The 22,513-nt window shown below is 43.9% G+C and overlaps 1 long non-coding RNA gene across 1 annotated transcript; it reads left to right on the forward strand.

The window, feature by feature from the left end:
* The first annotated feature begins 4,030 nt into the window (after positions 1–4,030).
* LOC136647556 (uncharacterized) lies at positions 4,031–7,315 on the forward strand. The gene is made up of 2 exons (XR_010794285.1): positions 4,031–4,122; positions 7,168–7,315. It is a non-coding gene; the product is annotated as an uncharacterized lncRNA (long non-coding RNA).
* The last annotated feature ends 15,198 nt before the right edge of the window (positions 7,316–22,513 follow it).

Here is a 22,513-nt window from a genome sequence, read left to right on the forward strand (position 1 = left end):
CAGAGCCTCAGGAAACAAGTTGAGTAGAAGATGAATGGTGTCCAATGTTTACGTTGGGATGCAGTTCAAGCACCGGTTTGCCTGGGATGAGGATGGCCAATTATATTCCAGCCACAGATTTCAGTATCTTTGGATCAGTTCTCTAACAATTCACTGTGGGTTATAGAAACCAGTGTGGCCCAGTCTTGTCTTTGGATTGGGGAGGATCTGCATGCAGACCACTGCTGAGCCAGAGATTTAGAGCCCAATCCTAAACTCCTGGAGCACTGGTGATAGGTGTTGCAAACATGCCATAAGGCATGTAAGGGCACCCAGGAAAGAGCAGCCTCTGGCACTGGGCCCATACCACTTGGTCCTGGACCTCAGTGCCAAGTGGAGATGCCACCAGAGTGCCCAAAGGTATGTTGCACTACTGGGTGGCAGTACAGGTTTTGGGGGCAGGGGAGAGGTGTTCTGGGGCAGGGGAGGGTGGGGTGGGGGAGTGGCCAGTCCAGGAGGGGGTGGAACCTGTGGAACCCAGCTCCACTGGATCCCATCCTGTGTTGGGCTTCAAAGTCCGACACGGAGGTTGTCTAGTCTGCACCAGCAAAATAGCTGGCGCAGACTCAAGTAGCCTCATTGCGGAGCCTGCACCCTTACAAACTCTGGTGGTTTCCGCAGGGCCACAGGATACAGTGGTTGTCATTTTGGCTCCGCTGCCGCCAGCAACTCTGCTGGGGACAGAATTGGGTCGCCCGTGGGTCTTGGGCATGTCACCTATGGGCAGCTTCACATGCAGAACAGAACACAAGATAACAGAAAATCCCCATGAGTGCATGGAAACTCTGAAGTGCACATGGAGCTCCCACATAAGCAACAACTTTGCAGCTCCTGATCTGCAGTGCCTGGGGCACTTTTACTGGTATATGGCAGGCAGGAGGTTTGGCTCAGTTGGTAGAGCTGCCGCCTTGTAAGCCTGAAGATCTGAGGCTGCCAGTTCGAAACAACCAGAAGTACCTGGGAACTGATGACACGCTGATATACTGATGAGCTGACCCTAGGTGGCAGAGGGGAGTTGCTATCAAGTGGAGCGTGGGAGGCGAAGGGGCCAGAGAGAGGCCAGAATCCAGCTGGAACAAGGAGTTCTATGAAAGACTAGAACTATTCAATTGTAAAAATCCCTACGGGGGGTTTAGAACAGCCTGCCTATGTAAACCGCCTTGGATTAAAGTCTGAGGAGAAATCTGACGACCAAAGAAAGGCGGTATATAAATACCTGTATAAATAAAAAATATGAGCTCTACGTGTGCACATTAGAGCTCCTGTAGAAATTTGGGCTAACTGGTTAAGCAATATGCAAATAATAAATGATGAAAGGCGGTCTTGCAAATGATAAGCTCCTCTTATTTGGTTCAGATTTAAAGATAAAGCATGACCAAAGCTTCCTTGTTTCTTCCTGAAACCCAGCTCATCCACTAAAATGGAGTGTTGGGCGGGTTAGGACAGACAAAAGAAAATATTTCTTTACTCAGCGTGTGGTCGGTCTGTGGAACTCCTTGCCACAGGATGTGGTGCTGGCGTCTAGCCTAGACACCTTTAAAAGGGGATTGGACAAGTTTCTGGAGAAAAAATCCATCACGGGGTACAAGCCATGATGTGTATGCGCAACCTCCTGATTTTAGAAATGGGCTTTGTCAGATGCCAAATGCAAGGGAGGGCACCAGGATGAGGTCTCTTGTTATCTGGTGTGCTCCCTGGGGCATTTGGTGGGCCGCTGTGAGATACAGGAAGCTGGACTAGATGGGCCTTTGGCCTGATCCAGTAGGGCTGTTCTTATGTTCTTATGGACTTATCTGGGATTAAGTGGTGGTCCAAACTCGAGGCACAGCCACAACTTCAGCTCTTAGAAGAGCTCTCAGGAAAACTTCCACCAAGGAATTCCCCCCTCCCTCTCGACTCCCAAGAACTGGAGAAGGCAAGCAGGCCAGGTGGCAAATTCTGCTAGGTCACCCAAATGCTGCGCCTCAAGTCAATCCCATTTCCAAAATGCAAAGATGTTTCTTTCTGAACATAAGGGAACAGAACAAAGCAACAACACACCATAGAAGAAAAGCATGAAAATTATGGGGCATCTTCAAAATTCCTGATTTGTATTCTTATTTCATATTAAGGCCTCAAGCGTGAAGCTGAGTCTCCAGGACCACCTAACTAGAGACTGGGGTATGTGTTTTTGGCCATGATTTCAGAAAACACTGGTAATAAATAATTTGGAGCTGTGCAGTTAACATTTGCTTGGTGTCCTCGTATTTTTTTGCCTTACCTCTGGCAGGGTGGTCTTGGGGCCTCATATTGGCTACAGCATTAAAACGCTCCTGGTCTTCTCCTTCTCCCTCAGCACATGTTTGACCATTTCCTATCCCAAGTCATCCCCATCCTCATTTCAGAAGGAGAAACCAACATTTTCTGTTCAGCATGCAAAATTGGTCATATTTAATTACTTTTTCAGCTTTGTTTCCTATTCATATTTTCAGATGAACTATGCAAAATGTGTACTCACACACAAAGAGACACTGCCGCTCATGAGTATTTTGTTTGCTTGGATTCAGCATTTCCCTCCCCCATTCTGCTTATGTAAATTGTTTGAGCATCTGTGCATTCGGAATTCACTTTATTATCATCTTTGAGTTATCCTTGTTGATTTGCTTCATGACAGGAGGAGTAAAATATTAAAGACCTATGCCAAAAACAACTGGTTTATGGTGCCTCTACGGCTTCAGGTAATAAACTAATTATTAGGACAGCCCATGGAATGGAAGGGTTTTAGTGAGGGGTGCTATTTCATTTTGACTATAGGTAGGAGATTGCATGTTTGATTGGCCCTCTATTAAAAATTGCCTAGATATACACAAGTAGTACTTGGGGGAGAGAAGCATTTCAGCATGCTTAAGATCAAACCACTTGATACCAATTGAAGCTTATTCATTTATTTAAAATATTTATATTCTGCCTTTGCCCTCTCTAGTGGGAGATGCCCAAGGCAGCTTGCAGCATTTATTTTTTCTACCTATTAGTAGTCCTGTCCCCAAGGTGGTCAGTCTTTTTACACTTTACTCCTCCTCCTCCTCAAAGGGCCATTGGTTTTAAAACTGGATTCTTCAAATAACCACCAAAATTTCAATCTAAAATGCTGCATGTTTCCAAAGAATTGATTAGAGGTTTAATGAAGTTGCTGGATGATTCAAATTGAAGATAGATTAGCACAGTGATTTTCAAACTGTGAGTCGTGAGCCTATTTCAAGAGGGATTCATTTCAATGTGTATTTTATTTTTAATACATTAGACTTGATTCTACCATAGTATATGACCAAGTTTGAGGAAATGTTACAGATCTGTACTTTTAACAGGCTACTATGTATGTGCTTTTAACAATGATAGTCAATGGGGCTTACTCCCATGTAAGTGTGGATAGGATTGCAGCTTTTTGGATGTTTGGGGAATTTTTTTTTTAACAGATCAGGAACTGATTGGGAGGGTTAGGAGGGTTCTTTATTTTAAATAAATTTTAAAACTTATACTTATTGTAAACTTTTAATTTATTTGATTTGATTTGATTTTGTTGTTAGGTGGTGTGGTGCGAAAAATTTTCTGGCTTGATGATGTCACTTCCAGCCATGACATCACTTCCGGTGGATCCCGACAGATGGTCATTCTAAAAAGCGGGTCCCACTGCTCTAGGGTTTCATAGAGCTCTAGGGTCTGAGAACCACTGCTCTAGGGTTTCATAGAGGGTTTCATAGAACCCCATCTGGCCCCGGGGCATACTACATTCAGAAGATGTGCTCTACCACTGACCTATAGCCCTCCCTTTCACAATTCTGAAGTTATCAACTTAGTCTAGGGTGACTTGTTGTGGCCTAAAGACAGAAGAATGCCTTTCTGTAATGCTTTCCTGCCGAGTCCCCTGGAGGAGATTCTTACACTCCACAGCCAAATGGTTATGTACAAGCTGCGCTAAAACTCTGTTCTTCAAATTACAGACATAAGAGCTTCACTGAGTTTTGATCATCACTGGGAAGAAGACAGTGGTTGCTTTTTTGGAGGGGGAAGTGGCTTCAAAATGCAAAATTCACAAGAGATTGCCAGGTTAGCAAACATCTTTTTAAAGAGAGCTGCAAGTGTGTGTGTGTGTGGGGGGGGGAAATGCTGTCACATCTTTACAGTTTCCTCAACAGCAAGTGAGAAATTTCAGCTGCTGGTGTGTCAGGCAGAGTTTGCTTTATTTGCAGATGCCATGTGGGTGACCTTGGCAGCAAGCCAAGACAGAAGTTGCTGCAATGTTGTTATCATTATTAAATTGTCCAGAAGAAAGTTCAAGTATGTTTAACTTGAAAGATTCATTTCTAAGAACTTGGAAACAGATCTCACACAAGCTCTTGACTGCCAGTTCCTTTTAATGGCCTTTCCCATTTTGCCCCAACTTGTTACAGGCTCCCTGTTAACATCTTCCAAACTTTGACATTTGATCCATTTCTTAAAAGCAGCTTATGTGACCATCTGACTAGGAAGAAGAGGAATAAAATTGCCAAGGGTAAAAAAGAAAAGACATCGCTCTGTTGGAGTACAGGCAGCACAAAAGAATTTCAAAGTCCAAAAAGAAAAATGACACCATCAGTCAGTTCTTTGTGCTCAGATGACATCAATCTCTCCCGTGGCATTTTCCCACCTTGTTTCTAATTATCTGGAGCTCATATACCAGGAGAACTTCAAATAAGTGCAAATGATTTACAGGACTATAGAAGGGGGGTAGAGAAAATGGGCCAAATGCAATCATATAACAAGGCACCTTAAATGCAGGTTGCCCATGAGTGACTCTGAATGAGGAAGACCTTCCCATCAGCAGAGGATATACCTTCCCATCAGCACAAAGGTGCTGGGGGGGGGGGGGCGGGGATCACATTGTTGGAAGAAAAATATCTGGATCATGGGAATGGCAGGGTCCTCTACTGGAAAGTATTATTTGATTAATAATTAACAGTTAACAGGTGTAACAGTGGGGTGTTAAAGATCAGATTGTAATGGGTTCTATCAGCTATGAAAGAACATTCATCCAGATGAGATCAGACAGTACCTCTCCTACAGAATTGTGTACACTCTGCTTGGGTGCAGAGTAAAGGGTGTCTCAATTGGTTCCCTCCATAGAAAAGGATTGGTAAGTCTTTGAAAGCTTTGTGCCACTGTGAGATACAGGAAGTTGGACTAGATGGGCCTTTGTGGCCTGATCCAGAGGGGCTCTTCTTATGTTTATGATCATAACCCTAGCACTTGCAATAGTTAACTGGGGCAAGTATACTTCCAATACTTGCTCCAATTCAGCAGATATGTTAGGTGTGCAATAGTACATTTGCACATGCAGAGCAGATGAATAGGATCTCACTGAGCTTAGAGGCAGAGGAATGCCTTTCATACATGATTGACTTGGCTTGAATGTCATTGTGCGAGAAAGACTTGAATGAATGGATATAAAGCAATGCAGATCAGTGGGAATATGGATGTTCATGTAGCCCATGACGAACATAAGACCTATGTTCTATGCAGCCTCCGAGTCAGACAATAAATGAGGAAAAAGACCTCTCAGTGGCATTCCTGGGGTTCCCCGTGCCCGGGGCAACCCCCCATTTTTGCCCCCCACACCCCATTTTTGCTCCCCCTCTTCTCTGCCCCCTCCCGCACCTGACTCGGAAGTAATTGCAGTTATGTCATTGTAACCGCAATTACTTCCGTGCACTACTTCCTCTGTTCCCCCTTTGAAAACAAGGGGGAACAGAGGAGGCAGCCGAGGCCCTGATGGAGCTTTCCATGCCGCTTCCAAGCGGTACAGAGGTTTGGGGTGGCTGGAAGCAGCCCCAGACCACTGCAATGGAGCCTTCCGCGCTGCTTACAAGCGGCACAGAAGGCTCTATGGGGGCCTGGGAAAATGGCACACGTCTCCTCTGAAATTGGAGGGGGCGCACATCGCTTCCCCTCCACCTCTGAGGGATGCCCTCAGAGGTGGAGGAGGGGCACCCAGGAACACTCCTGGGAGGCAACACCTCAGCGCCAGACTGGGCCACCCCCGTCCCCTCCTCCTTTATAGGAGGATAGGAGATAGGCCCCCTAGAGCGCCAGTTCGACAGGAGATACGACTCCCATCATGCTGACGCTCTAGGATGCCTGTCTCCTATCTTCCAGAGGTGGAGGGAGGGCACCCTCGAGAAGCGGTTTCTCTAGGGCGCCTTCTCCCTCCTCCGGAGGATATGAGACTGGTGCCCTAGAGCATCAGCGCAACAGGAGTCGCATCTCCCATCGTGCTGCTTCTCTAGGGCACCCTCCCCCTGCTCCAGAGGATACGAGATGGGCGCCCTAGAGTGTCAGCTTGATGGGAGTTACATCTCCCAATGCGCTGCCTCTTTAGGGCGCCCGTCTCCTATTCTCCTATAAAGGAGAAGGGAGAGGGGCAACTCAGTCAGTGCTGAGGCGATGATGGAGAGGCAGCAAGGCTCAGGGAGGCGGCGCCCAGGGCTTTTGCCCTGCTTGCACCCCTCTAGGTGAGGGGTGAGGCCTGGAAGTTTTCTATCTGCCCCCTGTAAATATTGGGCTCTCCCAGCACCACCATCAGGTGCTCTCAGCTGGTGAGCTGCAAAGTGATGCCATGGCAGAAACAACACTGCTGAAAGTGCGGCCTGCATGATAATTGGGCTGTCCTATATCTTGAAAATATGATCAAGATTTGTGTATTTTCTCTTCTGTCCTTTGTAGCTAATGAATTCCTAAGTGAGAAAAATGCGTATTTCTGGTAATCACCTGCTTAAAGGCATCGCTTCCTGCTTAATGACATCACTTCTGGTCCTCAGTAGGTGCTGTGAATGCTGTCCACTGAATGAAACAAGTTTGACACCCCTAATGTAGCCAAACCAATGCAATACCCATCCACCTCCATAGTGCAGTTGAGGATGCACTTTGCAATCTACCTTGTGATGCAGATTAGAAAGCATATCCCCCTACCAGTCCCACTGCACCTCAGTTATTCCCAGCACCTTGTCCAGGCTTCCATTTCACTCAGTTTCTTACTCATTTTATGTGTCTTTCTTCTTGTGCATTTCTCAGTTTACTTTTTTAAAATTTCTTTATGCTTCCTGCTTTATCTTCCAGAAACTGAAAATCATGCAAATCCATATTCTATGCAGCCTCCACATCAGACAATAAATGAAGAACAAGAGTTTAAAGAAGACGTTACTTTACTTGCATATTCTGGATTGAAAATATATCCTCCCAAGAAGTTCTTAATTGCTAATTTAAACAGTGACTCCTTTTTTTCCTTCTCCCATGCTCTTTAAATAATTAAATGGCGAATTCCTCTTCTCCCATCCCCTCTGCTTTCCTCCTCACAAAAGGAAACAAAGGAGACTTTTTACTATTTATGTTACAAATGTCTTCAGCTGCCAAACAGTTTGCTATTAGTAAAGCAAAGAGAGTCTTGCTGATAAAAGCCAGGAATTTCACAGTTATATGTAACACTTCAGGTTGACAATAATTGGGCTTAATTTGCACCTTTTTATTTCTGTTTGTTGGCACTGCAGTCCCAGTGAAGGTCAGGATGTCAGGCTAAACCTAAGCAATCACTGTCTATATCCTTGCTTTCGTGAGTCCTTATTGGAGCCACCCAAGTTAGCATGTGGCATTGGAAAATGCCCAGTGGAAAATTTCTTTGCTGAGAATGACCATGGAAGAATATGCTTTGGAGTATCTTGGCATGATGCCCAAACTGTGCCATAAAAAATAAAATTAATTAAGGGTGCCTGTGATGAGTCCAAAGGATCCAGTCCACTGTCCTTACATGTGACTCACTGCCCTGACTTTGTCTCCTCCCAATCAGCCTCCACCAGAGAGCAGTTCATTCTGCAGACCTTTGCATCGAATTTGATTGGGTCATTCAGCCACTCCCAATGCAGGTAAACAGTCCAATGACCTGACCTCAACCCAGATCAGTGAGTCACACAGGCTCCACTCTGTGCCTTTTCTAAGGACCAAACTGCAAGCTACAAAGAACACAAGAGTTCGGTCCACTTTGAATTAAAATAATATTAATAATAGAATCTGGCATCTGCAGATTCCACAAATCCAGCTTCTGCAGATTTGCCTTATTACAATGCTGGACCTGTGGATCCCCCCCCCCCCCAGATCTCCCAGACATGACCAGAACCTTTCACTGATACATCACTTTCTGTGTAAATAGTGAAATATTCACTGAAAGTGTAAACGGTGTGTGAAGGGGCATGTGATCAGGATAGGAACCATGGCAAGGACTATATGCTAAAGCAGTGGTTCTCAAATTGTGGGTTGCAACCCAATTTTTGGTGGCTCGCAGGGTTGGTATGACCCAGAAGCCACAAGGTATTATTGGGTGCATTGTGCCCCAAAAGCCTTGCTGCTTACGGGTAGCACCGGCATGCAACCCACTTTATTGGCTGTATTGCACTGTATCACATCCCAAAAGGCCTTGAAGTTTTGCATTCTGGGGCACTACCTGGAAGCCACTGGGCATTCTGGGGTATGCGCAACCACTGTGGCCGATGAAGTGGCAGTGAAAAGTTTGAGAACTGCTGTGCTAAATCCTCTCTTCCACTGACCACAATCTTACTGTGCTTCACCCCTTTGGTGCCATTTACAAAGAGGGGCCAAACTGATGCATTTCAGATTCATGTCTGATTTGTCCTGTTACAATCTGTACTTTCTGTTTGGTCTCCAGCATTAATTTGAAGGGAAGAAAGTGTGTATCAGCTCTCCAAAGTTAGGGAAACTCAGGTATATTCTGATAACATGCGTTCATGAACAGTTTTCAAAAACCATGTGAGAATCTGGCAAAAGTGTTGTTGAGCCCAAAGTATTTCTTGCTCAATATGAACTCTCCAGACATCTGTGCTCATTGCAAACTACTTTGGAGGACTGCTTTGCTACAAATGCAATGTAAACTCAGTTCAGTATTATTAACATTTTTAGACTCCCAAACTGTGAGTAGGTCCTGAGGCAGGGATTCATTCTGAAATATCTGCTGGTCATTTTTTCCCTTGAATCAATAGTCCCCCATTTGGTTTTTATTGATTGCTTCCCTTTTCCCAAGTCCTTGTGCAGAGGACATGTTGTAAATGCAAATGTGATTGATAGACAGGCACATTTATATTCATGAGAGCTAAGTAGGTTAGTGTTATTGTACATGCCGATGTTGTCAATAATAATCAGGAAGAGGGGAGATTAATCAGAAGAAAACAAATGACTGAAGTGTTGTAATCGGATCATGCCAGTGCAGTCCCACCAAGCAGACAATAGGGGAAAATAGTTTTGTGTAGAGGTGAAGGTGATTTATTTGTTTTCTTCAGTTGCATACCTGAAAAAACACTTAATGCACCTGGACAGATGGTATGTTGTGTTACTGACCACATTCACAATATCCCCATGTCCAACATTTTTTGTGTCACATACAACACAAAACCTCCTGGTTTTAGAAGTAGACTATCTCTGAATGTCATTTGCAAGGGAGTAGCAATAGGATGCAGGTATCTTATTGTCTGTGTGCTCCTTGATGCATCTGGTGGGCCAGTGTGAGATACAGGAAGCTGGACTAGATGGGCCTTTGGCCTGATCCAGCAGAGCGCTTCTTATGATAGCCTGGAAAGAGTCCTCTGTGCGTAAGCTATACACATGAGGGTTTCGTCAGATGTTCTAATGAATGAATGTAGACCAGAGTCACATGTTTACATTCATTCTCCCCAGAATGCAGGCCTGAAAAGGCTTCTCATTTGTGGAAATCAACAGAAGGACCTTGTCACGGCATAAAGGTATTTTCACCAGCTCATGTCTGTAGAGCAAGCTGTCGTTAAAAGCACTGGCACAGGAATGGCAAAGGATTTGGCAACCCAAGAAACTGTTCAAACAGATCAGATAGAAGCTTCTTTTTCTTGGCTTTGCAGCCCTGCTGTTTCCAAAAAGGGAAGAACCTCAGTAGCAAATGAAACCATAAGAAGTGCAGGAACACCCTTGAAGGTTTTACCGGGTTGGGTATTTAGTCTTGTGAAGCTGCAGCTGTTCTGAACTGTTTCATGCAGTTAAGGCAAGCATGAATTTCCAACCTTGTCTTTGACTTGCTCCACAGGGTACCGCAGTACCATTCCCAGATGCCCTGCTCCAGAGGAGTGGGGGATAGAAGAAAAAAGGCAGGAGGCTTGGGAAAGGGACACTCTTAGGTTTCTTCAAACTCCAGTTCAGATCAGGTTAATTGTTTGTTCAATGAACAATGATCATCCTAACCTCTTTATTACCATTGTTTAAAAATTTATTAACAAAGGAAATGTGGCGATATCTTAATTTGGAAGGATTTCTAATTTGCATCAAGGGCATGTTAGACAAACAAGACACACAATTCTGCCTTTTGTCTCCCGTCTCTGCCGCAGGAGAGATTGCATGATATGATGCAACATGTTTCACATTTGCCATTTATCATTTTATAGCCTTTACGCATTCCCGCAGTATAATTAGTGCCTTGGCTAATTTTACCTGCGTTATTGTTTGCCCTGTAATTTGGAGAGAATAGGCAGCATTGATGCTGGCTGATTTCAGCTGGGGCAATCAACTGGCATTTTGCCACAGGCCTGCTGCTATCATGTGACTGCAGTGAAGTACATATGCTGCAAAATATGGAGAACCTTTCAGTGACTTAATTTAGTTAATTATACAGTATAGCAGCTCTCTTCAGTGTTCCTTCCTCCTCCCCTTTGACTAATATGTGAACATCTAACCCTCTCAAGCTCTGGCCTATTTCAAAGCCATTGTACATCATTGGAATAAAACCCTCCCATTATCTATTACTTAATTATTAAAAAGTGTCTACTCTGTTTTCATAAATTATCTATGCGTCACAGACATTGGCATACAAGCATCTCAGAAAGGGGGAGAGTGTGATGGTTGCAAGACTAGGCTGCAAAATGTCACCATCCTCTCAAGAGACTGTGTGGGTGCTACAAGGCCATAATTTAAATCAAATATATTTTAAAGGAAGTCATTCAGAGCTGTAAAGCATGGCTCCAGGCACAGGAAGTATTCTGCAGGATATGCTCATTGGATGCCAGATGTGAACAGTGCACAGCGTTCCATCCTAAGCATGAATTTGTTCCTACAGGACATAGGACATTGCAGTCTTATTTAGTAAGTGTGATGAAACTGTTAGGCTGGGCAGCTGGAAGGTAGGAGCTTGTTCCACATCCAACCAAAGAAGCAGGTAGTCAGGAAGACAGCAAAAACAGGTGAAGGCCAATGAACAACGTCACATGCCCAGCTACTCACAAGCAACAAATTTGCTCAGATTGACAAGATGGGCCAGAGCCAGAAGCTTCATAAAGTCAGATGGGATCCTATTGGCTACTTATGCTGAACTGGAATCTGTAGTTCCACTCTCTGGCCATTTGCAGAGTTGAATTCTGAGCACAGCACAGCTGAGACTGAACTTGTAGTCCCTGCCACTTCCAAGCTTGTCAGAGTGGCATAGGGAATGTGATATGTGAGCCTGCTGCCACAATCCGTACTGCAAGATGATGCCATTTTGCAAGCAGCTTCCACACAGTTGTCTAAAGGGCACCTATGTTAGAATAAAAGAAGGTTGTCAGTTGAATGTCTTAAAACCTGCCATTTTGTAATAAAGTACAACATTGTCAAAGTCTATCTGCATAATGTTTTCTTTTTTGCGAGCCATTTCTATTAGATTAAAAATATTTTAGGAAATAAGAACATTGGTCAAGCATTATAGCGTAATTGATAACAATCATAGTTCATTTCGTTTTTGTTAATGGGCTACTCTTGCATAGCCTTATTCTTTTGGACATTAATGCACCTGATGCCTCATTGTTATAGGCTCCAATGCCTCACTGACCTTTTCTCCTGCCTGGTGGTAATTTTAAATCTTGGCATCTGGTCTGTTCCAACTTTTCATCCTTGGCTCTCTTCCTTTCCCTAGTCGTTTCTCACTCTGGAATACCTTTTCACTGTTTAACCAAAGCCATGACAATTTCACTCATTTCAACCTCAATTCCAAATCTCATCAAGCATATAGAGTTCCCTCAGCCACAGCAGGGATTGTCAAATAGGAGTCTTTGCTCTACTTCTGAGGTTACACTTTTTGTTATGGAAATGAACCCATAAATGATTCCCATGGAGAAGAACAGTAATATTATCAGACGGGTCTCTTCATGTCTACTAGCAAATCAGTAGACATGACAGTTGAGCCATGCCTTGGACTTCTGTTGCCTGTTCGACATCTACTGACATTTTCACACACCAAGCACCTTTGATGCTCTTGTTTATGCTATTTGTGTGTACGTGTGAATGTTGTGAATGCAAAAAGTGGAAGAGAATCCTTTTTAATTTAAATCTACATTCTAGCTATTGCAAGTTTTCCATTTGCACTACAAGGAATATGGAAAGTGTACTATATGTGAAATAGGTCTTCTTCATTGTTATCTGTATTACTACTATAACTACTGTTTCAGTATCGTCAACGTAGATAGTACTTTACAGAGAGAGAGAGAGAGAGAGAGAGAGAGAGAGAGAGAGAGAGAGAGAGAGAGAGAGAGAGAGAGAGAGAGATTTCTTTCTCCAAGAAAACAGGGAAAGATAAAACTGACAGAGGTGTACCAAACTAAAACCCACCAATCTGAGAAACATGTATCATTTATGCCAGCTGTCTCATGTCATGTAGCCTGATAGGTGCTTGATAAACCTTTTGTTTCCATATTAAAACTCTCGAGGAGAGAAAAGAAGTTGAGGTTCCATCACCACTGGCCAAATCGGTAGCAGTATATAAATTTTAAAAATAAGTACAAAAGAAAATTCAATAGTCAACAGCTTTTCAAAAGGTACCCTGGGATCCACTTCCATATTATTTTTTAAATGTATATAGATTAAACATACACACACTATTGGAGAAATTGGACCTAAATTCTTGGTTAGCCAGTTGTCTTTGAGAACAGTGGGGTTGAGACACATCAGAGAAAACCAAGTAAATAAAAGAATTCAACGACAGGCAATTTTGTGGCAACAGCAGTATGAAGAGCAAAATCAGAGCCATATCGCTAGAGGTGTTTGGAAATGGTGCTATTTATTTTACTCAGAAGTAAGCCCACTGGGTTCAGAAAGAGGCTGTAATCCTGTCTTACTGACTGGAAACAAACACCTCTACACATCGGATACAGCTGAAAATATCTAGTTATATTTGATTATATAAATAGAGCTAATATTTGTGCTTCAAGTCAAATATTTGAGGCACGCATTCCCTTGGTATTAAACTATGGCTAACAGGATGTACTTTTTATTTTTTTTAAGTCAATTGCAAATCACTCTAGATCCTAGAACATCTTCCCTTCTCCATATCTTCACTTCACTGCTATACCTGGGGGGACTCAATGGGTGCAAATGCCCCAGAGTGTCACACTGAGGGGTGTGTGTGCCATGATCCAGTCCCGCTAGCCTCCTTTTTTGCTTCCCCCCCCCAAAGCAAATGGTGGCACAACTGGTTTGTTTCACTTTGAAAAAAAGTGAATCGGTGCCAATCTGACTGCCTCCCCCTTCTCAATGTAATGACATGACCACAATTCTGGTCACAGAGGCAGCATTTTTACACACTGCCCTGGGATGGCAGGGTAACCAGGACTGCCAGTGCTTCACTTTGTAATATATTATTCGAACTTGGCACTGGCCAAAATAACAACCTTCTATTTAATCAACTATTTAAAAAACTTCTATTTTAATCAACTTCTATTTAATCAACTATTTAATCAATTCTTGTCTGATCTCAGAAGCTAAGCAGGGTCAGGCCTGGTTAGTACTTGGATGGGAGACCACCTGGGAATTCCGGGTGCTGTAGGCTTATACCATAGTCTTTCGAGACTGAAGGTTGCCAACCATTTAATGGAAGGAATGGATATGTGAATGAGATTATGTTTAAGAATTATCTGAGTATATGAATAAAGAGAAAGTAGTTGTGATCCTATACAGTAGTTGCTATTATCTATACATATGAAGCTGCTACATATGCAGGGCTGGTCTAAGATCTCCTGATGCCTGAGGTGGCATGCCAGACACTGCCCCTCTCATTCAATGATGTGCCAGCCTCTGTAACTCTCCAGTGTTTTAGCTCAGCACCCCCATTTTCTCTTCCTCTCCATCCCCTTCTTTCTTTTCCAACCTAGGGAGTAGAAGGTACAGGAGAAACAGTGGAGGTAAGTAGGCGAATGGGCATCTCCCACCAATCTGCTTCCTAACTCAACATTCATGGATGGGCCGGCCCAGCTTATGTGGAGTCAGACCGTTGATCTATTTAGGCCAGGGAATAGGATCACAGCAGCCACTACCTTCTCCTCTAGCTCTGTGGTTACAATTCTTGACAGTGGTGCTGGTGAAGATAACATGGCTTCAGTAGTTGTGCTGAGTTCAGTGCTGTGGAGGGAGGGAGGGTTTTCCCCCCACTTACTTGGGGAGTCCCTAAGGCTCTCTGGGGGTCTGGGGAGCCTGTGGCCCCCTATGCAACCCTCCCAGCAGTTTCAAACCTCTATTTAAAAAAAACCACTACCAGTTTTCCAACGAAAACAAGAAGTGGTTTTTTTTTTCTTTTTTACAGGAGTTTGAAGCTGCTGGGAGGGCTGCAGAGAGGGTCACAGGCTCCCCAGACTGCCAGAGAGCCTTAGTGGCCCCCAGGTAAGTGGAAAAAACCCCTCCCTCCACAGCAGCAGCACGATTGTCAGCTGCCCCCTTCCCTCCCCTTTCCCTCCCCCGCAAATACTTACAGGGTTCCCAAAGTCCAAGTAGGACTTTAGGAGCCACTGATCTATGGTCTTCCTGAAGTGCTGACATGAAAACAGCAGCTTGCCAGGGAAAATGTGGGCAGTGATGGTTGCCTGAACACCTGTTCCTGAAATTATCATACGATCACATTAAGACATGCATTGCAACACTCTCTGGCACAGATTTCATAAGCATTACCTGCTTGCCAAAGCAGTCGTGCTTCATTTGGAATCAAATATATGGCTGTCTGGAAATGCTGTCCAAGGCTGTGGTCAGGGTGGGGAAGCAGAGCACTGTGACTGCTCCTACAGCAGCAGCTGTGATGTCATTAGTAGGATTATTGGAGTGCTTCCTTTGAAACTTTTTTCATAGTACGTAAGCTAAGAAAAGCATCGTGCGCAGCAGTAGGTGAACTGAGAAATTTGTCTAGGGGCATATGTCAATGTACGGGCCACTATCTTTTTCAAGAGCTACCTCACCAAACTACATAGCTCCTGTTACTTTAAAGCAGGGTCTCCAAAGTTTTCAGCATGAGGGCCACTTGCATATATTTTACACATTTTTGTGCGTTTTTTTTAAAAATCAGTTTTACAAATGAATGAATAAGTTTTACTTGGATCTTTTAAATAACACAGGCCTACAAAACTGAGGATCAGAAAAGTTTTTCTCAAACTTTATGGTGATTTGATATGAATTTGGGGTGCTGATTCCAAAAATGGCATCCATTTTGCCCTATCATGTCTAGTTTTGGAGATACAGTACAGCCTCATTAGTGAATAGTTCAAGCAGCTTCCTCATGAGGAAACCATGATGTAGGCTTCCTCATGAGGAAGCCGCTTGAACCATTCACTAAAGAGGCTATGCCGTGTCTCCAAAACTAGATGTGATAGGGCAAAATGGATGTCATTTTTGAAATCAGCATCCCAAATATACACAGGAATTGGTGTAACGTTTAAGGAAGCAAAATGTGTGTTGGCCTATGTAATCAGCATGATATGATTCAAAACAAAAGAGAAATGTGATCATTACAAGGAAACAATGCCTTGTTTAAACTGAGAAAAATCATATATAATGAGTAAAAACATCAAACACTAGCAAATGCTCTGACCAAAAAAATGTTGCTGCGGGCTGGATAAAATCTTGTGGCAGGCCTTTTGTGGTGTGTCTTCAGAGCATGCTTTCCCATGTATCCTCGGCAGGGTTGGTATAACTGGCAAAGTTCATCTTTCATGTGTGGTCTTTCAGCAGCCACCATTGGGGTACAATTTCTATACAGTGCATTTCCATATAGCATTCAGTATTTTCATTGCATTCTGTCTAATGTGCACACATTCCAGCATGACAACAATGTAACCAGTGGCGTAGCTAGACAGGTACGAAGCACTGTTTTTCAGGGAGCATCACCACAGGATGCAAGTGGCCCCTCCCCCTCCCCTTTGCCTCCATTTTGTTCTACCGCCTGGAATGGCTCCAAAGGGGAGGGGGAGAGGCTGCTTGCACACTACGGTGAGGGTCCCTGCAAAAAAATAGTGCTTTACACCCCCTCTAGCTATGCCACTGAGTACGATGTAATCATAACTCTATTGCACTCCTCTAGACAATTAAGAAAGGATTTGATCAGCCACTTCTGCTGAAAAGAAGAAACTGAAATGAAAACCACAGCCTACCAGTTTGCAAAACATTGCAGGTGATGCATATGAAAGCACTCCATATGGTGCTATAGCTGTGGACAGCCTACATTGGCAGGGGTTGGACTCAATTATCTTATAGGTCCTTTCCAACTCTGTGATTCTATAAGCGACACAAAGAAAAAAAGATGTCACAATAAGTGATTAAGTTAATTTGCTCCCCCAAATTCTAAACCCTTTGATGTTCACTATTCACCATATGGTCTTTGAATATTTGCCACATAGCCACCAAATATTTGATTTATGCAATATATGACATAGTGCACAATTCACCAAATGATCTCCAGAGAAAAAGATCTCTGTGACTGAGCTGTTGTCAGAGCACACAGCAGCAGGGTAGAAGAGCCAACAGTATAATATATGGCAACCATGTGAAGAGATTTCAATATTTGACATGAATATGATAGGCAACATTGAATGAAATCCCATATTTGTGTTTAGTATCTGATTGTACTTAATGGTTGACATGTCATGGGGTTTAATATTTAAAAATTAACAGTTTTTGTGATATATTTACTTTGATTGTGGCAGGTGCCAGTTCAGAGGTACGATTGAATCTCTAAAGCATTTTGAAGTAAAATTGCACCATCACAAAATGCAATTTATATTTCAGACGTTGCTTTCAAAACGTGAATGGCAATGCTTGAAATGCTGGCCAGTTTTGAATATGGTCATATTTGCTTCAGCTCTACTCCCAGCTGCAATGCGCTGTTCACATCCAGTTCTCAGACTAGGTCACTGGTGTCTTTTCTTTGCTTTTTAATCCTTGGTGTTGTCCTCATTCGGACTGTATACACACACCTTTTTTCTGGCACTTTCTTACTGTTAATTTGCAGCACCGGTCAGCCTGACCTTCACTGCTTCAGTCAATGTGAAGGCAATCTGAGGCATCCAACCAGGGGCTTCATTCCAAAGGAAGTTGGGACGAAATGAAAGGCACTGGCAAGGATTCCGTAAAGCTACCCAACCTTCACACTTTTATCAGCTGATGGGTGTTTCTAAATGGCAGCAAGAATTTACCCTTGTAAAACACAAGTATTTGCTGCTAAGGAAAATATTTTCCTCCACATGAACCTTCACGACGAGTTCCTGAAAAATAATCCTTTCTGATGAGGCAGCAAAGCTCTCCCAAAGAAGATAATTTATCGGCACTGTTTTGAAGAAAAGCAAGGGAGCAGAAATGCAGGAGAAATATTGCTGAGGAAAAATAAATAAATAAGGGCCTGCTGTGTTTTACACATCGAAAAGGCCTGGCTGTAAATTCTCTTTTTTTGATATCCTTCCCAAAGCCACTTTAAAAGCAACCCACAACCTCATCAGGGAGACAGTAAACACAAAGTCATAATTGCCTCATAAAAGCAGGGAGCCCTACGCTCTCTGAATGCACAGGATCTGGTCCTGTTTCACAGGAGAGAAAAAAAGGATTGTAAACCTATTACGCTCCACCCTGGTTTATTTAAACTCAATTAGTGCTTACATTAAAAGACATTAAGCCAAAGGTTGGAGTATAAAAGCTTCCCTTTTCAAACTTGATTGTCTTTCACAGAGGTATGAAACACTGGTCCTCAGCCCTCATTAAAAGAGCCATTCATTCCAGGACAGCTTGTTTTGTGGCAAGTGTGAAGGCTTATTTTAACAGTGGACTGTGGAAAATCTCTCCCCTTTGGCAGCCTGCATTAACATTTCTTCAGCAAAGGGATTTCTCTTGAACACCACACTGCTCTATGAGTTACTGTACAGTAAAAGAAAATATTTTTTCACACAATCTCGCCTCGGTTTTAATATCCTACCAGGTGACATCTGACACCGTGCTGGGGAGAATAACGCCTCTCTAGGTAGTCCTTCCAGCAAAGCCTGAAAATGAACAGTCTGTGCCATTAATATGGCCAATGTAATTAGCAGAAACAACACTACGAGCAATGTTTAAAAATAAAGACACTGCCAATGTTTCCTAAAGCTTTTCCAGCAGCTAATGTTACATCTAACCATTGCATTTGGGCTTACTAGTGTACCTGAGAGGAAACTGAAGGTGAAATGGAGATTGATTGTCAGAAGGCACAGTAAAAACCATTCATGACACCTGGGGTCTGGCAAAGACTGTTTATTGCCCAGAATGACGAGCTTCTTTAAAAAATAAAAATCAAGTTTTAAGGTGTCATGGTTATGTGCTGATTTAATTGTAGCCCACCTTTCAGTAGATCCAAGGCGGCTAACATAAAAACATTAAAATCACAATTTAAAAAATTCAAAACACACTATGTACAACACAAAAACCCAATCAAGCAACAGACAAAATATCAGTGCATCATTGCAGTGCAAGCCACCTCCAGGCTTCATTCACAAACGAGGAAGTGGCTTGCGCGTGCCATTTCTGAAGATTCCAAGCCTCCGAGAACCCTGTGGAGGGCTGCACGGGGCTCCCCTCACCTCCTACTGTTCGCCCTAAAACACATTAGGTAAAAGCACCCCTCGTCCCCACTTAGCAACACAATCCTGGGGATCACGTTGCTGCTTCCCCCTTCCCCCACCCCTTAAAGGGACAGGGGAAGTGTTACACAAATTGGTGGGTTGCAACCCATCCATTTGAGAACCACTGGTGTACACAATTCCTTCCCTCCTTTCGTCCTTTCAACAACCCTGTGAGGTAGATGAGTCTGATAGATAGTGACTGGATCAAGGTTACCCAGGAAGTTTCATGGCTGAGCTGGGATTTGGACCTGGATCTAAGTCAGTTCCTGAACCACAACACCATCCTGCCTTTCTATATGACCGTGGGTGCAATTCAGACCTGCACTGGAGCAGGCAAGCCAGGAGGCTTGCACTGCATCCAATGCAGGTTCATTGGCTGCAGTGGCTCAGCTAGCGGTAAGGGGAAGCTCTTCCCGTACCCCTGGGTAAGGGCTACTTGCCCCAATGGGTCCCCTTGGGCCTGTGCCAACTCTGGAGGTGGCACAAGTCCGAGGAGAGCGGAGTTGCTTGAAGCCGCTCCATTCTCTCCGGGAACAGGGGTTGGGATCCGGCATAACTGCCGGGTCCCAGCCCTGCCCCCTGCTCCCCGTGCACAAGCCCCTGGGGCCACCCATCGCCTGCCCTCCCTCCGCCCAGAAACACCTCCCTCCTGCCTCCTGCCTGCCCCCCCATGCCTACCTTTGCCGCTTGTGTCGGCACGGGTGCACTGGCACAAGTGGCAAGGAAGCCGTGGCAGAGGCTTCTGCAGGCCTCCGCAAGTCGATGCATCTAGATGCGCCAACGCAGCTTCCTCCCATGGAGGTGCAAACTTGCTTTAAGTCACATTTGCAACCCTCCTGGAGCACCTATGCCGGCATACGTGCCAGTTAGGATTGCACCCTGTATCTTTATGCTCTATCAATATCTTTCCTTCTGTTACATTACTGATCTGTGCAACCTGTCAATAATTTCTGTTGTATTTTTAACATACAAAACTATTGTAGAACATTCTTTTCAGTTATTTCCACTAGCAACCTTTTCAGGTGGGTTGTTCATCTCATTTTACAAATGAGAACATCTAGTCCAAGGCAATCAGGGTGTTGATGGTTTTGAAGTAATGCCCTCCCCCCCAGGTTTTAACTGAGCACTCCTGCCCTTTGCCCAGAGGAAATATCAAGAAATAGGAAAAAGTGTGGCCTCAGGAAAGTATAAGAAATCATGCAACAGTAGCTACTGCTGCTGCTGCTGCTTCAGCACATGGAGTCACTTGCAAATGTAACATTTTAACTAGTAACTCTGGGAGTTCCCAGTATTGAGCATTTCCAACACCAGTAAATTCAGCCTGAGAATGAATACACAATGTATACAATACAGAGTAAGTGGGGAACTCACTTAAAAGGAATGTTGCCAGATTAATTGGCCTGTGCTAAAGCAAAAGCCCCAGCTGCACATAAATACGTATGGAGTCAGAAAACAAGTGCCAAGGAAAGACAAGAAAGCTGACATGATGGGACTATTTGGAGAGTGTCTATGGACTTTCTTTTTTTTTTTTTTGGGGACTTATAATAGCCTCTCTTTTTTTGGCAGCAACAGAGTGTATTCATTACTGAGCGGTGAAAGGAATTCGATTTTGCTGACAGTTCTCGCATATGCACTGTGCTTGACCCAGCTTGCTTATAGCATAGGGAACTGCTGAGGTCACAATGCAGCATACAAAGAAAGACACTAAATAGCTGGGGCCTTCCAGAAAGATAGTCGTTAGCGCTGACACAGATTTGCGCCCACAAATGATTCTTGACTCTCCTGCTGTAGGTTTGGGTGTCATTTATCCATCACATATTTGAAATTCAATCTTTGACAGTTGAGACTTGATATTCAATATTTGATAATCCTATGAAAGAGGAATGGAGACTGGAACTCTTCCAAACAGCAAGGCTATGCTTCTTCAGGGCATAACACAGTCTGAATCAAGGACTCACTTGTTCAGTCTGTCAAGCGGCATGGCAGTAAATGTGCTGCAACAGCAAAAGCCTTCCAGGCATGGCTATGCAGCAAGGTTTGAGTTTAATTAAAATTTGGTTTAAGTTTGTATGTGTATGAGTGTGTAAGAGGCCAGGGCTGAATCACCAACTGCACTGAACAAAGCAGGAATCCAGTCCAAATAGACTCCTGCCTGCTGAACAGATCTTTGCAGTTTCCTGGTACCGTAAATGTATAAGGTCCTTAGCTTGCACTACTTTCATAATCCTGCAGCTGATCACACAAAAGCTGTTGGAGGAAATTAAAAGTAGTTTCCTCTTTGGGGGGAAGCAGAGTAGCATAAGCAGCAACCCCCCCTTTTGGGTATCACCCCAGGGAACCTCCTTCACCCAGCTGACTGCTATTCAATGAAAAAAGACAAAGAGGCAATGGCTTGTTAAAGTTGCAAAAAAGAAGTTGTTTACTTACAGTTCCATTGAGTGTATATTTACAGCATCTGATTAGGATCAGAGGTTCAGCTATTACTTAGAGATAGCAAGGCCCTGGAGCTGCCTCACCCTGCATGCCATGTGCTCAAGATGGCGTGGGCATCAGAGTCCTACTGTGTGCCATCTTAACAGGTCAGTGGTGAGAAAAAGTGCTCAGAGGAGAAGGGAAGGATAAAGCATTAGAGCCACACCCCCACAAGGATCACAGAAAGAACAGGTAAAAAGTGTAGAGTCACTGGGCCATAGCCTGACCCCTTCTGGACAGCATCCTGCCCCCTCTGGACAGCAGAGTTGCATCAACTCCAACAAAAGAAACCCACTTATAAAAAAGATAGTGGAACAGTGGTCCTTTTTCCATTTGTGTGCACATTTAAAATACCAGTTGACTACCGACATAATTCGCTCTGTACTGCTGAAGATCGTAAGAAAAAATGTAGTGGATCACAGGGTGACTATCTCTGTAGCCTCAATCCTGAAAACATTAGTTATGCCTGTTGAAATCAATGGAGCAAGTTAACAGATCCTAGCTTAAGGCCCAAATCCTAACCCACTTTCCAGCACTGGCATAGCTGTGCCAATGGGACATGTGCTGCATCCTGCAGTTGGGGGACACTCATGGGGGCCACCTCAAAGCAACGGAATGTTTGTTTCCTTACCTAGGAGCTACATTGCCCTTATGTTGTTGCTGGTACATGGGTTAGGATTGTGCCCTAAGTCCCATTGATTTCACCTGAAGTTAGGAACAATGAATTTCATGTATGTAGACCTTGGTATACACGTGCCTGTCTGAATGTGGGCAAATGGGACAACACAACAAAGTGGTGAGAGGATGTGATTCAACTGAGGGCTTCCTGGCTTGTGTTTTAGTGTGCGGACTGAGAGCAGAAGACTTCTAACCAGAGTTTGTTTCAGAGCTCTGGATTTAGACCAGGCCTTGGTAAGAACTAATGTAAAGAGCACCACATCCTGAGATGTGCAAACAGGAAACCACAGGGAACAAAGACAGGAATGGGATGACCAGGGCTGGGCTGACACTGGGAAAAGGAGAAGTAAAGGACCCTAGGATTG

The sequence above is a fragment of the Tiliqua scincoides genome, chromosome 4 (assembly GCF_035046505.1).
Source record: "Tiliqua scincoides isolate rTilSci1 chromosome 4, rTilSci1.hap2, whole genome shotgun sequence".
Lineage (NCBI taxonomy): Eukaryota > Metazoa > Chordata > Lepidosauria > Squamata > Scincidae > Tiliqua > Tiliqua scincoides.